The 13402-nt window shown below is 51.9% G+C and overlaps 1 pseudogene across 1 annotated transcript; it reads right to left on the bottom strand.

Moving 5' to 3' along the window:
• Positions 1-366: 366 nt before the first annotated feature.
• Positions 367-8660, bottom strand: LOC311373421 (annotated as a pseudogene). Its single transcript, XR_014684269.1, has 8 exons — positions 8567-8660; positions 6830-6891; positions 6669-6729; positions 5672-6210; positions 1876-2104; positions 1084-1755; positions 606-675; positions 367-524 (listed from the first exon to the last, which is right to left on the bottom strand). The product of XR_014684269.1 is annotated as an uncharacterized misc_RNA (transcript).
• Positions 8661-13402: the final 4742 nt, after the last annotated feature.

Here is a 13402-nt window from a genome sequence, read left to right as displayed (position 1 = left end):
GGGTGCTATTATCAGTGGGGGGGGGTCCTACCAGTGGGTGCTATTATCAGTGGGGGGGGGGGGGGGTCCTACCAGTGGGTGCTATTATCAGTGGGGGGGGGTCCTACCAGTGGGTGATTATCAGTGGGGGGGGGGGTCCTACCAGTGGGGTGCTATTATCAGTGGGGGGGGGGGGTCCTACCAGTGGGTGCTATTATCAGTGGGGGGGGGGTCCTACCAGTGGGTGCTATTATCAGTGGGGGGGGGGGGTCCTACCAGTGGGTGCTATTATCAGTGGGGGGGGGGTCCTACCAGTGGGTGCTATTATCAGTGGGGGGGGGTCCTACCAGTGGGTGCTATTATCAGTGGGGGGGGGGGGGGTCCTACCTGGGGGGTCCGGGCCGGGCGGGGAGCGCGAGGCTCCGGGGGGTCCTGGTGGGGATGCAGGACAGTCTGCGACCGCTGGGGGTGGGCAGCGTGGAGCGCTGAGCCCCCCCTGCTGCCCTGAGGCGGGCGTAGAGGGAGGCTCCGCCCCCTGGGGGAAGCTGGAGGGACACAAGGTTAACACACCTGCACACACACACACACACACACACACACACCTGCACACACATCTGCACACAAACCTGTCCAGACTGCAAGTGGTGCGCAGTCTCTTTGGATTCTTGATGCATTGGGCATCTGGGGTCGACACACCTGGAAACAACAGAGATACTGAACACACCTGGACCAATGAACACACCTGGACCAATGAACACACCTGGACCAATGAACACACCTGGACCAATTAACACACCTGGACCAATTAACACACCTGGACCCAATTAACACACCTGGACCAATTAACACACCTGGACCAATTACCAATCTGACCAATTAACACACCTGGACCAATTAACACACCTGGACCAATTAACACACCTGGACCAATTACCAATCTGACCAATTAACACACCTGGACCAATGAACACACCTGGACCAATTAACACACCTGGACCAATTAACACACCTGGACCAATTAACACACCTGGACCATTAAAACACCTGGACCAATCATCTTGACATGCTCTGTAATTCACCTTCCATGGTGATTCACCGACTCACCCTCTGGCCCTGCGAGGCGTCTCAGCTGTGTGGGGGCCACGGGGGCCCTGGCTTTGACCCTGGACCCTGGCTGCTGCTGGGGCTTGGAGGCGGCCAGGCTAAGTCTGGACGAGGAGGCCACACTGGGTCTAGAGGAGGGGGCCACACTGGGTCTAGAGGAGGGGGCCAGGCTGGTTCTGGAGGAGGGGGCCAGGCTGGTTCTGGAGGAAGAGGGGGCCAGGCTGGTTCTGGAGGAGGGGGCCAGGCTGGGTTTGGAGGAAGGGGGGGCCAGGCTGGGTTTGGAGGAAGGGGGGGCCAGGCTGGGTTTGGAGGAAGGGGGGGCCAGGCAGGGTTTGGAGGAAGGGGGGGCCAGGCTGGGTTTGGAGGAAGGGGGGGCCAGGCTGGGTCTAGAGGAGGGGGCCAGGCTGGGTCTAGAGGAGGGGGTCAGGCTGGGTATAGAGGAGGTCTTCTCCATCAGCCTCTTGGCGGGGGTGAGGGCCAGCGGTGTGCCGGGCTCCGCACGCTTCACGGGGGTGGACCGGCCCCCCACGGAGGGCCTCCTCAGCGTGGTGGAGAGGGAGCGGCGGGCCCCTGCCGTGGCGGGGGCCGCCGGGGGCTCAGCGGCCTTCCCCAGCACCACGGAGCGCCGGGTCCTGGGGCCCCCCGGGACGACCGGGGAGCTGCCGGCTTTCCCTGGAAACACAACATCTATGGTTGCTATGGTTTCTGTGCCTGCAGAAGACCAACCCTACGTGGGTTTGTGTACATATATACTGGGCAGCTCCCAGCAGAACCAGTAGGAGACTTCTTTACCAGTGAAGGAGGCCGAGAGGCTGGAGGACAGGGAGGCGTGTCTCCTGGTCTCCACCCCCTTCCTGGTAGCGGCGGGCGGGGCTCTGCCGGGGGGCGTGGCCCGGGCGCGCCGCCCCTGCATGCTGCTGTCCAGGGAGCCGTCGCTGGTGTCCGAGGCCAGGCTGGCCGTGTCCGAGAGCAGGTCCTCACAGGAGCCCCCCCTGGACCCCCGCCGCAGCCCCGCTGCACCCTGGGAACAGAGAGGAGGGTTGTGGTCCTCCAACAGGTCCTCGTACCCCTAGGGGTACTGCAGGGGTACTGCAGGGGTACTGCAGGAGTACTGCAGGGGTACTGCAGGAGTACTGCAGGGGTACTGCAGGGGGTACTGCAGGAGTACTGCAGGAGTACTGCAGGGGTACTGCAGGGGTACTGCAGGGGTACTGCAGGGGTACTGCAGTACCCCTAGGGGTACTGCAGGAGTACTGCAGGGGTACTGCAGGAGTACTGTAGGAGTACTGCAGGAGTACTGCAGGGGTACTGCAGGGGTACTGCAGTACCCCTAGGGGTACTGCAGGAGTACTGCAGGGGTACTGCAGGGGTACTGCAGGAGTACTGCAGGGGTACTGCAGGGGGTACTCAGAAATGATATCAGAAAAATTAACTTCAATTAAAAAATATAATTAAAAAAAATTCTGAAACAATAGAAAATAGAATTGAGCAATCAGTGAAAAACAGAATGCATCCAGAAACACCAAAATGTCGTCACGTTGAAAGTATTGTGATGGGATTCACCTCTCGAGGTGGTCCCCTCTACTGCTCTGACACACACACACTGCTCTAGGTCATAGGACCAGTAGGACCAGAGGGGTCCACTGGTAGAGCTTTGAGTACCACTGCTCTAGGTCATAGGACCAGTAGGACCAGAGGGGTCCACTGGTAGAGCTTTGACTACCACTGCTCTAGGTCATAGGACCAGTAGGACCAGAGGGGTCCACTGGTAGAGCTTTGACTACCACTGCTCTAGGTCATAGGACCAGTAGGACCAGAGGGGTCCACTGGTAGAGCTTTGACTACCACTGCTCTAGGTCATAGGACCAGTAGGACCAGAGGGGTCCACTGGTAGAGCTTTGACTACCACTGCTCTAGGTCATAGGACCAGTAGGACCAGAGGGGTCCACTGGTAGAGCTTTGACTACCACTGCTCTAGGTCATAGGACCAGTAGGACCAGAGGGGTCCACTGGTAGAGCTTTGACTACCACTGCTCTAGGTCATAGGACCAGTAGGACCAGAGGGGTCCACTGGTAGAGCTTTGAGTACCACTGCTCTAGGTCATAGGACCAGTAGGACCAGAGGGGTCCACTGGTAGAGCTTTGAGTACCACTGCTCTAGGTCATAGGACCAGTAGGACCAGAGGGGTCCACTGGTAGAGCTTTGAGTACCACTGCTCTAGGTCATAGGACCAGTAGGACCAGAGGGGTCCACTGGTAGAGCTTTGAGTACCACTGCTCTAGGTCATAGGACCAGTAGGACCAGAGGGGTCCACTGGTAGAGCTTTGAGTACCACTGCTCTAGGTCATAGGACCAGTAGGACCAGAGGGGTCCACTGGTAGAGCTTTGACTACCACTGCTCTAGGTCATAGGACCAGTAGGACCAGAGGGGTCCACTGGTAGAGCTTTGAGTACCACTGCTCTAGGTCATAGGACCAGTAGGACCAGAGGGGTCCACTGGTAGAGCTTTGAGTACCACTGCTCTAGGTCATAGGACCAGAGGGGTCCACTGGTAGAGCTTTGACTACCACTGCTCTAGGTCATAGGACCAGCAGGACCAGAGGGGTCCACTGGTAGAGCTTTGACTACCACTGCTCTAGGTCATAGGACCAGTAGGACCAGAGGGGTCCACTGGTAGAGCTTTGACTACCACTGCTCTAGGTCATAGGACCAGTAGGACCAGAGGGGTCCACTGGTAGAGCTTTGACTACCACTGCTCTAGGTCATAGGACCAGTAGGACCAGAGGGGTCCACTGGTAGAGCTTTGACTACCACTGCTCTAGGTCATAGGACCAGTAGGACCAGAGGGGTCCACTGGTAGAGCTTTGACTACCACTGCTCTAGGTCATAGGACCAGTAGGACCAGAGGGGTCCACTGGTAGAGCTTTGAGTACCACTTCTCTAGGTCATAGGACCAGTAGGACCAGAGGGGTCCACTGGTAGAGCTTTGACTACCACTGCTCTAGGTCATAGGACCAGTAGGACCAGAGGGGTCCACTGGTAGAGCTTTGACTACCACTGCTCTAGGTCATAGGACCAGTAGGACCAGTGGGGTCCACTGGTAGAGCTTTGACTACCACTGCTCTAGGTCATAGGACCAGTAGGACCAGAGGGGTCCACTGGTAGAGCTTTGAGTACCACTGCTCTAGGTCATAGGACCAGTAGGACCAGAGGGGTCCACTGGTAGAGCTTTGACTACCACTGCTCTAGGTCATAGGACCAGTAGGACCAGAGGGGTCCACTGGTAGAGCTTTGACTACCACTGCTCTAGGTCATAGGACCAGTAGGACCAGAGGGGTCCACTGGTAGAGCTTTGACTACCACTGCTCTAGGTCATAGGACCAGTAGGACCAGAGGGGTCCACTGGTAGAGCTTTGAGTACCACTGCTCTAGGTCATAGGACCAGTAGGACCAGAGGGGTCCACTGGTAGAGCTTTGAGTACCACTGCTCTAGGTCATAGGACCAGTAGGACCAGAGGGGTCCACTGGTAGAGCTTTGAGTACCACTGCTCTAGGTCATAGGACCAGTAGGACCAGAGGGGTCCACTGGTAGAGCTTTGAGTACCACTGCTCTAGGTCATAGGACCAGTAGGACCAGAGGGGTCCACTGGTAGAGCTTTGAGTACCACTGCTCTAGGTCATAGGACCAGCAGGACCAGAGGGGTCCACTGGTAGAGCTTTGAGTACCACTGCTCTAGGTCATAGGACCAGTAGGACCAGAGGGGTCCACTGGTAGAGCTTTGAGTACCACTGCTCTAGGTCATAGGACCAGTAGGACCAGAGGGGTCCACTGGTAGAGCTTTGACTACCACTGCTCTAGGTCATAGGACCAGTAGGACCAGAGGGGTCCACTGGTAGAGCTTTGACTACCACTGCTCTAGGCCATAGGACCAGTAGGACCAGAGGGGTCCACTGGTAGAGCTTTGAGTACCACTGCTCTAGGTCATAGGACCAGTAGGACCAGAGGGGTCCACTGGTAGAGCTTTGAGTACCACTGCTCTAGGTCATAGGACCAGTAGGACCAGAGGGGTCCACTGGTAGAGCTTTGAGTACCACTGCTCTAGGTCATAGGACCAGTAGGACCAGAGGGGTCCACTGGTAGAGCTTTGAGTACCACTGCTCTAGGTCATAGGACCAGTAGGACCAGAGGGGTCCACTGGTAGAGCTTTGACTACCACTGCTCTAGGCCATAGGACCAGTAGGACCAGAGGGGTCCACTGGTAGAGCTTTGAGTACCACTGCTCTAGGCCATAGGACCAGTAGGACCAGAGGGGTCCACTGGTAGAGCTTTGAGTACCACTGCTCTAGGTCATAGGACCAGTAGGACCAGAGGGGTCCACTGGTAGAGCTTTGACTACCACTGCTCTAGGCCATAGGACCAGTAGGACCAGAGGGGTCCACTGGTAGAGCTTTGAGTACCACTGCTCTAGGTCATAGGACCAGTAGGACCAGAGGGGTCCACTGGTAGAGCTTTGACTACCACTGCTCTAGGTCATAGGACCAGTAGGACCAGGGGGGTCCGGGACTATGGAGCAGAACCCGTCCTACCTTCGCTGGGGGGCCGCGGCGGACGGGGCGGTCCGCGGGCCCCGAGCGCTTGGGGCCGCTCAGGGTGCTGGGGGGGGGCGCCGGCTTGTTGGGCAGCACCCCCAGGCCGGTCTTCCCCCTCAGGGACACCCGGGTCTGGGTCCTGGTGCGGGGGCCGGCCGGGCTGGCGGTGCCGAGCCGGGGTCCGGTGGGGGGCTGCAGGGCGGGGGGCAGCAGCTTCAGGGGGCTGTCCCTCACGCAGAACGTCTCCCTCTTCAGGGGGCTGAGGGCCGTGCGGGGCCGGGCCAGGCTCAGCAGGCCCAGCTTGTCCCGGGGGTCCTGGACAAAGTGCTCGGCGGGGGGGGGGGGCCGGGCTGCGCTGGGGGCTGCTCTCTCCTCCTCCCACCTCCTCCTGGCGCTCCTCCAGCCGGCTGGCCAGGCTGAGGGCCTCCTGACAGATGCTCTGGAAGCCCTCCGTCAGCAGGGGGCTCCAGGGGGGCCCCTCTCCACCCAACAGGGACGCGCCCGCCTCCTCCTGCTCCTCCTCTCCTCCGGAGCTGCTGGAGGAGAGGTTCAAAAGGATTAAGACGACTTCAGCGAAACGTGGGACCGGATTCAAGACAGGAAGGGGCGGGTGCTAGGAACAGTACTGTGCCCTCATAGGCTGAACCATAAGACACCAGCGGGTTGCCATGCAACCGCTCCAATACAACAAATAATAGGTCATACATGGATCAAATAAGTAATATGTGAATAAAAGTAATAAGCATGTCTATATAAGTCATGTGTAAATATTAAGTCATATGTGATTAAAAGTTATTTGTAAATGACATCAGTAATCCGTTTACAGACTGTAAATGAGTGCTATGTATGCGTCCGTCCGTCCGTCTGTCTGTCTGTCTGTCTGTCTGTCTGTCTGTCTGTCTGTCTGTCTGTCTGTCTGTCTGTCTGTCTGTCTGTCTGTCTGTCTGTCTGTCTGTCTGTCTGTCTGTCTGTAAACAGTGAGCCAGGCGGTTACCTGGCAGGGGAGAGCGTGATGTCGAAGTCAAACTTCTCATCGGCCAAGCAGAAATATTCATCTGGAATATAAAGAACACAGCAACACCGTTTTCTATCCCATAATAACCCCATCCAGCAGAAGGACATTGTGTTTTGTTTCTGTGGAGTAAAGGTCTTTACCAGCCTTAAGACGGTCCATCATCCACCCAGGGCTCAGCAGTCCAGATTCAGCCTGAGAATCACTATTATGAACACATTATTCACCATCACTTCAACTATGAACACATTATTCACCATCACTTCAACTATGAACACATTATTCACCATCACTTCAACTATGAACACATTATTCACCATCACTTCAACTATGAACACATTATTCACCATCACTTAAACTATGAACACATTATTCACCATCACTTCAACTATGAACACATTATTCACCATCACTTCAACTATGAACACATTATTCACCATCACTTCAACTAAGAATACATTATTCACCATCACTTAAACTAAGAATACATTATTCACTATCACTTAAACTAAGAATACATTATTCACCATCACTTAAACTAAGAATACATTATTCACTATCACTTAAACTATGAATACATTATTCACCATCACTTTAAAAAGGTGCCATGACATGCCACCAGCGCCGCTTTTCCACCGACAGTACCAGCTCGACTCGACCCGGCTTTTTTTGCATTTCCATTGGCAAAAAAAGTACCTGGTACCTGGTACCGGGTACTTTTTTTAGTACTACTTCCGTCGAGGTTCCAAGCGAGCAGAGCTGGTACCTTTGTGTGACGTAAACAGGCTGCTGGCCTAATGATTGGCCAGCGGCTGTAAACGGGAAAAATCACTCAAAGTTAAGTTGTGTCCGGCGTGGCTGGAGTCCACGGACCCGCTCCCGAGGGGGACACTGATCAGAGTTTCGCTGTTTCGTTTTAGTGTCGTTCCTTTCCTAGGGCTCGAGTTTCGCCTCCATCAACGTTACCGTATGACAACAATAGACGCGCAGTCATTGCGCTTTTTATTTTATTTTATTTCCCATCATAACCTTTCCCGGGAATCAGGAAATAGTCTTGATCAGATTCAGATTTCCCAGGAATCTTGTCTCCCGGGATTAAAACATTATGACAACCCGCCCATGTTGGAGAGGTTCTTTTTTAGATGGAAACGCGACGTGCCTGGAACCAAACCGAGTCATGCCACGCTAAGTCGTGGTGAGTTGAGCTGGTACTGTCGGTGGAAAAGCAGCACAGGTGTGGTGTGATTAGTCGTTTTGGAAATCAGCCCCTTATGACATCACAGGTGGGCGTGTCCCCCTAGATGTGTGACGGATAGATGAGCAACGTTCACTACAGTCCACTGGGCGGGCTAGTAGGCTGATCTATCAACACACATCTAGGTGGACACGCCCACCTGTGATGTCATAAGGGGCTGATTTCCAAAACGGCTAATCACACCACACCTGATGGCATGTCATGAGACCTTTAACTATGAATACTTTATTCACCATCACTCATACTTAACTATGAATACATTATTAACTATTACTCATATTCAACAATAAATACATGATATAATTACATAGAGGAAACAGCTGCAACAGTAAGACTATATAATGTATTTAGAGACCAGTACTTAGAGAGATTTTACCTTCAGGCTCAAACAGTTAAGTTCCTTTCGAATTAGTTGATAGTCAATAGTTGATCGTCAATAGTCAACAGTTAACAGTTAACAGTTAATAGTTAATAGTTAATAGTTAATAGTTAGGTGAAGCCTCAATCTTAGTCTTACGCATCGATCGGATAACGTGACCTAAAGATAAACAAGGCTAATCGATCTCTCTATTATCGCACTTGACATGACATGACATACTACACAATCAGCTGCTGAGGAACTAACCAGATGTTGTCGTAGATGTTCTTTACTTCGAGACTTCAGAATCTGTGAAAACATGAAGCTGCTAACATTTCAAATTCTGCTTGTTCCGGATCAGGTGACAAGCTGCGCTCTCCGATTGGTTAAACCTTCGCCCCGGAAGTTCTGCTTCCGGAAGTGATGGGAAATGTAGTTCGATCACTTCATCGGACTACAACCCGAACCGCAGCCTCGACTTTTTTTGTCTTTTTAAGTGGTGGGTACAAAGTGAATCTTGACGAAAACTGGTGGGTAGGCCTACTCGGCGTAACCCCAGCGTAAGACGCCTATGGTTACGACGTCTTAAGCATGCAGTGAAAGTTTTTTTGATTTCTATTGGAAAAATAATACATAGGCCTACATTAGATATCTATATATCTTAGGGACTTATAGACTGTATCTCTGTTGCTGCAGCAGCAGAGTTTATTCTGTCTTGACACTTTGTATTGATATTTTGTTCACACCGCTCCGTTTAAAAGAAAACAAGCTCAATTTATAATTATTATTTGAATAATTACTATTATTAGTATTTTGATATGAAATGCAATCTATATATTTTTTTTTTGGGGGGGGGGGGAAATGTACTGATTCCTTTGATTAAATAAATACAATCAATTCGTTTTTTTTATTTGTTTGTCCATGCATTGTGTAACAGGCAATAAATGTCTTCTTTATGAATTGGGTGTGACTGTACGGATATTTGATGTATGACTATAATGTCATCGCCTTGTTTTTGTTTGTATAAAATATGTACAGATATAGATTTAATACATGTAAATGTTTGACTAATATATTGGAACACTGTTCAAACATACAATATAAGAATATTAAAGTAACAATATAATGTATTATTTTATTAATGTCATTTGAAACATTTAGTGTCATTTGGATTTCTGTACGTTTTTATTATTTTTTATGCCGTTATAGCATTTCTATTTTGTGAATAAACAAACGCAACTATAAAGACTTTCATAGTTGCATAATTTGCCCAAATGTTGTAATTTGCATATTTAAGTTAAGTAAGTTGTGTTCTATTTTTTTATGTTCTATAATAGTAATTGTATCAATACAGTTATAGTTAATTAGTTATGTTACACATTAGGCATTTATTTTTTTATTATTTGTATTATTTTCATCAAAAGGAAATACACCATCATACGGTGTAATTTCATACTTCAATCAGCATACAATTCCTGGTAGTAACAGTATTCCTCTACTCCATATGGTTTTAAACCACACTCACACATCCACATAATATATACCATTTATTCCCACTCATCCACATATCGTTCACCTTTTAAACACACAAACCCAAACACACACCCACAGTTTGTAACCCAAACCCACCCACCCACTCCCACCCCCGCTCAACACACACACACACACACACACACACACACACACACACACACACACACACACACACACACACATATCTATGGCGGCGCACACCTGCATGTAGTTCCGCTGATTATTCGCTGATTATTTCGCGGGTCTCGGTGCGGTTTGCGCTGCGTCTCCATTGAGCCTCACTGTGCTGCTGCTGCTCGCGCTCCGTCAGCTGATGGCTCCACCACATCAAACAGGTTAGATTGAAAAAGACGCTGAGCCGTCTCCATTACACGGTTAATATTGACGTTATTTTAGTAGTTTAACCGAAACATGGTTAGAAACGTCCGGTTGAAGTTATAAAAGTAACTAATGATCCGTCTGGTCCTTTTGTTTTCCAGGTTGACCGTCGGGTTAATTAACGAACACTTTTTGAAGTAAAACGGCCCGCTACATCCGGACCTGCTGTGAGTAGGACATTTATTTATAATTTATCTTAATTGTTTTTTACTCTAGGCCTACTTGATAAGTTGAATAATAGTAGTTCTGGATGTATGTCGTCGTAAGCTGTTTTTAATTGATATTTTTCGCCGGGTGACGCGGCTGCAGATATTTATCAATGACTCCATGACGGAGTTGGCGGCGGAAGACGTAGGGGGGCGGGGCCATGACGTCACACAATGACTCCGCACTCGGTTACCGTCGTAGTTAGATGGGAAAAATAACTTATTTTAATTTATTTTTAACTTATTTGGATTTATTGGATTAATCACTAATTAAAACACACACACACACACACACACACACACAGCCACACAAGCCGTAAAACTAATCTCGTTGCTCTCCTTCACAGCTCAAGAAGAAGAAACAGATTCTGTGAGTATCACGATCGAACCACGAAGAAGAAGAAACTGCGAACTGTAAGTCACAACATTTTCTTTTAATGCTGTGGGCTGACAGCGTTTAGTTTGAACCGGTTCTCAGGCCCCGCCCCACGTAGGCCCTGCCCCGCCCCACGTAGGCCCTGCCCCGCCCCACGTAGGCCCTGCCCCGCCCCACGTAGGCCCTGCCCCGCCCCACGTAGGCCCTGCCCCGCCCCACGTAGGCCCCGCCCCCCTCTCTGGCCCTGATCCTTCAGTCTCTCTCTCTCTCTCTCTCTCTCTCTCTCTCTCTCTCTCTCTCTCTCTCTCTCTCTCTCTCTCTCTCTCTCTCTCTCTCTCTCTCTCTCTCTCTCTCTCTCTTCCCCCCCGTTCTCATGCCTCTCATTTGTCCCTAGAAGATACTTTATCCGTCCACTTTCCTACTACATTCCTCAACATTGCATCACATCCCATGTGTGTTGTCCTACTGATAAGGGTGTGTGACTGACTGACCAGAGATGCATGCTAGGGTTCTGCGCTGTTTGAGGCCTTCAGTTGTGTAGACGTTCCCCCTCAGGGGAACCCAAGTGTTTAAGAGGCTGTCGTCACGTCAGTTACATGAACTGGAACGTCCTTCAGGATGGAGACAGGGACTCCTCAAGGAGACACACCAGGGGGCGAGATGTGAGGGCTGTCCCTCTCAGCAACTAGAACCCAACCTGGTTCCTGCACCTGAGAACCACGGAGCACGTTCCAACGTTTCCCTCCATACGCTTTGAAGCCCTAGCCCCCCCACCACTGGTCTCTCCGTCAAACCCTCCACTGGTCTCTCCGCTCTCAAGTACCTACAAACCCACCACTGGTCTCTCCGTCAAACCCACCACTGGTCTCTTCTTAAAGACCTACAAACTCACCACTGGTTTCTTTTCTCTCAAAGACCTACAAACCCACCACTGGTTTCTCCTCTCAAAGACCTACAAACCCTCCACTGGTCTCTCGTCTCTGCGGGGCGATGGCCTCCGTCGCCCCCGGTCGATCGAAAGGGAGTCGGTTCAGATTCCCAAATCTGGAGAGGCGGAGATAGGCGCCGCGAGGCGTCCAGTGCGGTAACGCAAACGACCCCGGAGAAGCTGGCGGGAGCCCCGGGAAGAGTTCTCTTTTCTTTGTGAAGGGCAGGGTGCAAAGACCTACAAACCCAGCACTGGTCTCTCAGTCAATCCCGCCAATGGTCTCGTCTCAAAGACCTACAAACCCAGCGCTGGTCTCTGTCAAAACCTCCGCTGGTCTCTCCTCTCTCAAGGACCTAAAAACCCACCACTGGTCTCTCCTCAAAGACCTAAAAGACCTCCACTGGTCTCTCCGTCAAACCCAGCACTGGTCTCTCAAAGACCTACAAACCCAGCGCTGGTCTCTCCGTCAAACCCTCCACTGGTCTCGTCTCTCAAAGACCTACAAAGCCACTGCTGGTCTCTGTCAAAACCTCCACTGGTCTCTCCTCTCTCAAAGACCTACAAACCCACCACTGGTCTCTCCTCTCTCAAAGACCTACAAACCCTCCACTGGTCTCTCCTCTCGTTTGGCTTTGTATTCCTTTGAGTATTGTCATTGTTTGTGTAAATACACAATCTAATAACTGAAAATAAAGAGGTGTGATCTTTAACCTGGTACTGGTCAATCTTTGCATGTCATGGGGCACTACTTCATGTGAGGGGCAATATTTAACCTGGCATGGGGCACCAAGTGTGAGCGGGGCAATTGTTGACTTTGCACGGGGCATTAAGTGTGAGAGGGGCAATCGTTGCCCTGGCATGGGGCACTAAGTGTGAGAGGGGCAATCGTTGCCCTGGCATGGGGCACTAAGTGTGAGAGGGGCAATCGTTGCCCTGGCATGGGGCACTAAGTGTGAGAGGGGCAATCGTTGCCCTGGCATGGGGCACTAAGTGTGAGAGGGGCAATCGTTGCCCTGGCATGGGGCACTAAGTGTGAGAGGGGCAATCGTTGCCCTGGCATGGGGCACTAAGTGTGAGAGGGGCAATCGTTGCCCTGGCATGGGGCACTAAGTGTGAGAGGGGCAATCGTTGCCCTGGCATGGGGCACTAAGTGTGAGAGGGGCAATCGTTGCCCTGGCATGGGGCACTAAGTGTGAGAGGGGCAATCGTTGCCCTGGCATGGGGCACTAAGTGTGAGAGGGGCAATCGTTGCCCTGGCATGGGGCACTAAGTGTGAGGGGCAATCGTTGCCCTGGCATGGGGCACTAAGTGTGAGGGGCAATCGTTGCCCTGGCATGGGGCACTAAGTGTGAGGGGCAATCGTTGCCCTGGCATGGGGCACTAAGTGTGAGGGGCAATCGTTGCCCTGGCATGGGGCACTAAGTGTGAGAGGGGCAATCGTTGCCCTGGCATGGGGCACTAAGTGTGAGAGGGGCAATCGTTGCCCTGGCATGGGGCACTAAGTGTGAGAGGGGCAATCGTTGCCCTGGCATGGGGCACTAAGTGTGAGGGGCAATCGTTGCCCTGGCATGGGGCACTAAGTGTGAGGGGCAATCGTTGCCCTGGCATGGGGCACTAAGTGTGAGGGGCAATCGTTGCCCTGGCATGGGGCACTAAGTGTGAGGGGCAATCGTTGCCCTGGC

This window comes from Micromesistius poutassou, assembly GCF_964030765.1.
Source record: "Micromesistius poutassou genome assembly, contig: SCAFFOLD_3342, whole genome shotgun sequence".
Lineage (NCBI taxonomy): Eukaryota > Metazoa > Chordata > Actinopteri > Gadiformes > Gadidae > Micromesistius > Micromesistius poutassou.
The sequence above is the reverse complement of the archived record's forward strand: the minus strand, read 5'-3'. Positions and strand labels throughout refer to the sequence as shown.